Source organism: Schistocerca serialis, chromosome 1 (genome assembly GCF_023864345.2).
Source record: "Schistocerca serialis cubense isolate TAMUIC-IGC-003099 chromosome 1, iqSchSeri2.2, whole genome shotgun sequence".
In the NCBI taxonomy this organism is placed as follows: Eukaryota; Metazoa; Arthropoda; class Insecta; order Orthoptera; family Acrididae; genus Schistocerca; species Schistocerca serialis.
In genome coordinates, this window is record NC_064638.1 from 881,324,095 (window position 1) to 881,330,094 (window position 6,000).

Sequence of the window (6,000 nt, forward strand, 5' to 3'; positions counted from 1 at the left end):
ACTCCCAGTGGTGCCCAGTCAAATGCGCGATACCTCAATTGTCAGAACTGTGAAGCCGATTAAAGGAATGGTTCACGGAATTTCAGATGTTTGAAGTGAGTTCGATTTCGCGAAAAGCTGGTACCTTGCGTAACTCATTTGATCCAGACCAGGAGCCGTAATTGCTTTAATTTTCTGTCCCAAGACATGAGTCTTTGTGGTCTTAAAGCTGGAGAAAACAGTTTTCGGACTACTTAATTCGTTAATGGGACATTACGAAAAACGTACACCATGTCATAAGATCCACAACGTTTGATAGATAGCTTCCTGATGCTTGACATCGTGTCAAGTTTACGTGACCATTATAAGCATTTATGTGTCATTTTCAACAGTCAAATAAACAAATCTGTTTAACTGTATTTTCACCAAAATATTTTTGTTGTTGTTGTAGTAATTATACATAATATCAGCTTAGATCAAATTCGACCAACTGTGTTTAGAAAGCAACGAAAGTCAAAATTTTTGTATACTTAATTGGAATTTATTCGCACACAGATTCTTAGTTATTACCTGATTACTACTCAGATTTTTAGTTCTTACGCTATGTGGAAATGAGTTAGGAAGTGTGAAGTGTAAGCATGGGAGATTTAAAGACACAAATTAGGGAAATAATTATTTTATAATTCAACGATGCGAAACTTCAGTATAAACTATATTTTTGGTAAATATTCTTTCATCTTTCGCATAATGACCTTGTACTCTATGCTCAGAAATATAAAATTTGAGACCATCAAAAAACAGAACTGTACTTGATGCAACATACAGCTGACCATGTGTAATAATTGATTACCATAATAAAATCCAAACTTTTTCGAATATTCGTCCCTGTGACATATTAATGGCAATGAAAATTGCATTAATAATTTGGAATTGTTTTCTCTGAAACTCAAAAAGTAACACATTACCGGAGAAGTGACATTTATACGAAGAATCAAAATTCACTAATGTCATGCAGTTCCATTTAAAACTGGACAGTCAGTAACGTTCTTTTTTAAGGCAAAACCTAAAACAAACGTAGTTTTCACACAGTAATGAAAGTTGCAGCTATTCAAAATGAAGAAACTGAAAATTAGCCAGTTACGTCAAGTTGTGCGGTAACGGCGGCAAATGAAACGCATAGCTAGTTGCGCTTACTCATAGCACCAAGAAGCCGGCGGGAAGACGACACCAATACACAACGTTATGTATAGTCTTTGTTTCCCCCTGAGGCTTCGTTACCAGAACAATGATTTATTTTTCACTGCTGACAACATGGCATTGTAGCTGCTCGGTATGCGTGTCATACTCCCAATGAACCATCTGGAACATTTAAACATGAACTTTAGTGGAATGTGATTTAATGGAACGTCGTTACTTTCGTGTGTCATTTCTGCCATAGCACCAGATCGATACGTGGGACAGTAGTTGGTACCATTGTGAGAGACAGATGAAATCTTTTCTCATGTGTGTGTGTCTACTTCCGTCTAAGTATGTTAACGGTTAGGTACATGCATAATTTGTTTATATACATCTTTGGCAAAGTACCATTCGAATTACATAAGTTTTATTGGCCTACTAGTATTTTTTTTAGTCATCAGTCCTCTGATTGGTTTGATGCAGTCTGCTACGGATTCCACTCCAATGCCAGCCTTTTCATCTCAAAGTAGCAATTGCAGTCTCAGGCCTCAATTATTTGTTGGACGGTTTTGCAATCTCTTTCTTCCTCTAGGGTTTTTACCCTCTAGAGCTCCCTCTAGTACCACGGGAATTATTCACTAATGCCTTAACAGATGCCTGTCGTCCTGTCCGTTCTTCTTGTCAGTGTTTTCCATATATTCCTTACCTCGCCGATTCTGCGCAGAACCTCCTCATAACTCACATTATCAGTCTGTCTAATTTTCAGCATTCTTCTTTAGCCCCAACAGTACAAGAGCTTCTATTCTAAACTGTTGCGGTTTTCACACAGTCGATGTCTCACTACCGTATAACACTTTAGTCAAAACGTGCATTCTCATGAATTTTTTCCTTAATATAAGACCTATGTTTGATACTGGTAAACTTCCCTTGTTCAGGAATGCCCTTTTTGACAGTGCTTTCCCGCTGTTTATGTCTTCCGAGCTCCGTCCGTCATGGTTTATTTTTCTGCCTAGTGATCCCCAATTTTGGTGTCAGATTCCTCACTTTTCTCATGTCTGCTACCTCTCATTACTTGCGTCTTTTTTAGTTTACTCTCGGTCCATATTCTGTACACATTAGACTACTCATTCTATTCAACACAACCTCTGATTCTTCTACACTTTTACTGAGAATGGCAATGTCATAAGCGAATTTATCATTGATACCATTTCACCTTGAATTTTAATTCCACTCTTGAACTTTAATTTTATTTCCGTTATTGCTTCTTCGATGTAGAGATTGAACACTAGGGGTGGAAGACTACATCCCTGTTTTACATCCTTTTTGATCCGAGCACTTAATTCTTGGTCTTCCAGTTTAAATGTTTCATCTTGGTTCTTGTACATATTGTCTATTAACCATGTTTCCCTATGGCTTACCCCTATTTTTTCCGAATTTCGGAAGTCTTACACCATTTTACATTGTATAACGGTTTTGCAGCTCGACAAATTCTATGAACGTGTCTTGATTTTTCTTCAGTTCTGGAAATTTGGTAATTTGCGGTAAGTTCCTATGAGACCAAACTGCTGAAGTCATCGTTCCCTAGGCTTACACATTACTTAATCTAACTTACGCTAACTTACGCTAAGGACAACACACACTCCCATGCCCGAGGGAGGATTCGAACCTCCGACTGGGGGAGGCCGCGCGAACTGTGGCAAGGCGCCCCAATACACGTGGCTTCACTGCGCGGCCTTCCGTCTTGCTTGCATTATCAACCACAACGTCAGAATTGTGTTATGTCTTAACGTTTCCTAAAGGCAAACTGATCGTCATCTAATAGTTACTCACTTTTTTCATTCTTCTATATTATTCTTGCCATCATCTTTTATGCATGACCTGTTAAGCTGACTGTGCGATAATTTTTGCACTTCTTGGCTCTTGCTATTTTCGGAATCGTGTGGATGATGTTTTTCCGGTATTATGATGGTATATCGGCAGTATGATACATTATACTCCCAACTTCAAAAGTCTTGCCACTTCCTCCAATGATTTTATTAATTTCCATGAAATTTCATATATCCCTTCTGCCTTATTTGATCTTTAACCGTCCAAAACTTTTAAAAATTCTGGTCCTAATAACGGATCCTCTACCTTTTCCCTGATGACTCGTATTTCTTTTTCTTTCATGTTATCAGACGAGTCTTAGCCGTCATAGAGGCCTTCAATGTACTCTTTCCGAACGTCCGCTCTCTCCTCTGCATTTAACAGTGGAATTCACATTTCCCTCTCACTGTTACTGCCCTTGCTTTTAGTTTCACCGAAGATTGTTCTGACTTTACTATACGCTGAAACGGTCTTTCCGACAATCATTTCTTTTTAGATTTCTTCACATTTCTCACCCAGCTATTTAGCGTTAGCTTCACTCCTGCACTTCCTATTTATTTCATTCCTAAGGGACTTATATTTGTGAATTCCTGATTTTCCCTAAAATTTTTTGTGTTACCTTCTTTCCTCGATCAACTGAAGCATTCCACGTGCCTATCGTGATTTCTCGCAGTTGCCTTCGTTGAACCTACCTGAACTGACTACTGAGCTATTAATTAGCACAGTATCTATAGCGTCAGAGAAGTTCAAGCGTATCTCTTCATTCCTTAGTACTTCCGTATCCCTTTTCTTTGCACATTGATTCTTCTTGACTAGTTTCTTAAACTTCAGCCTACTCTTCATCATTACTAAATTGTGATCTGAGTTTATATCTGCTACTGGGTACACCTTACAATGAAATATATGATTTTGGAATCTCTGCCTGACATGATTTAATCTAACTGAAATCATGACGTATCTCCCGCCCTTTACTAAGTGTATCTCCTCCTCTTGTGATTTTTGAACATAGTGTAAGTAGGCTGTTTAGGTTTTTTATTGGTAACGCCACCTCAATATGAAAATCACTGGCTGTGCTGTGTGCAGGCTGTGTCTGCTTTGCATTGTTGTAATACTCGCCATTGTAGTGTTAGGCAGCTGGCTGTGAACAGCGCGTAGCGTTGCGCAGTTGGAGGTGAGCCGCCAGCAGTGATGGATGTGGGGAGAGAGATGGCGGAGTTTTGAAATTTGTCATGAACTGCTATATTTATGAATGATGTTATCAAGGTAAATACATTGTTTGTTCTGTATTAAAATCTTTCATTTGCTAACTATCCCTATCAGTAGTTAGTGCCTTCCATAGTTTGAATCTTTTACTTAGCTGGCAGTAGTGGCGCTTGCTGTATTGCAGTAGTGGGAGTAACGAAGATTTTTGTGAGGTAAGTGATTTAGTGATTTGTGAAAGGTATAGTTTAATGTTAGTCAGGGCCATTCTTTTGTAGGGAATTCTGAAAGTCAGATTGCGTTGCGCTAACAAAATATTGTGTGTCAGGTTAAGCACAGTCTCGTGTAGAATTGTTCTAAGGGGACGTTTCATATGGCGACCCTGCCAGGATACCTCAGTGGAATCTTCTGATTTTTTCTTGTAGTTTGTGTATTTAGTGTAGCTTTTGTTTATTGCTAGCGCATAATTGTAGAGAGAATCCCCTTTGTAGTTGTAGCCTTTCATTGTTGTACAGTAAAACAGTTGTGGCATGCATATAGATTTGCACCAAGTATTTCGCAGTTACGCTTGCAATTAACTAGATATTATTTTCAGTGCTATGTTAATGTGTTCTCCTATTTTTGCACTTCAAATTGTGCTTTTCTGTGTTATCGTGTGAAATATTGTGACAATTATGGCGTGTGAAAAACGTAACACTAGGCTCCAAAGTAAATTGAGAAATGATAGTGACGACGAGCGTAGCTTGCCAGCACCACTGGGTAATGAATTAACTAATGTTCAAAGTAGTAATTTGGTAATTGCGCATAGGGAAATGGAGCGGGCGGCAAACAATGGTGTAGACAGTGAAACAGGTAGTGAACAGGGAAGCGTTATCGATCGATTGGTCGGCAACAGCTCGCCTCAGGAATCGGGAATGACAGAACACAATATTGCAAATACTGCAGACTCAGGTTTTGGGTTCTCACCGTTTTCTCAAATGAGTCAAGACACATTTTCCGCTTGTCAAAATGTGAATGTTGCCGGTGCAAATTCACTGCCGAAAAGCACTGAGGAACATGTTTCAGACACCAGTGCATTGTTATTACAATTAATGCAACAAATGGGACAAAAGCTTGAAAAGTTAGACACAATGGAACAAAATCAGAGACAAACACAGCAAAAGTTAGACACAGTGGAACAAAATCTTCAAAAGTTAGACACAATGGAACAACACCAGAGACAAACACAGCAACAGTTAGACACAATGGGGCAAAATCTTCAAAAGTTAGACACCACACTTGAACAAACACGTGAAGATTTAACTAGTGAGTTACATAACATTGAATCGAAATGTCAAAAAGTCTGTAATGACATAAAAACACAAATTTGTGAGCATTTTCAACCCATTTTTTCGCGGCATGAAAATGTATTACAGAATCACGAAGCAGCCATAAAAGAACTGCAAACCATTGTTCATGAAAATCACAACACCTTTCAAGCTAAAATTGACTCAGTTGCATCTACCGATTCGGTTACGCAACTTGCAAAAACTCAAGAAAACTTAAAGGACACAGTAGATACGATTTCAACACAAATGGACACTCTGAAACTTGGTTCAGAAAAACACGCTGAGGAAATGTGTTCACTATCGGAGAAAGTAGCCGAACTTTCGGATAAGGTCACTAACTTATCTACAAAGGTAGATGATGATCTGAATGACACAAGACCTATGGTAATATTTCTTTTTACAATCAGTTGTTGTGGTGCACCACTTTAATTACATAGATATTAAGATGTGA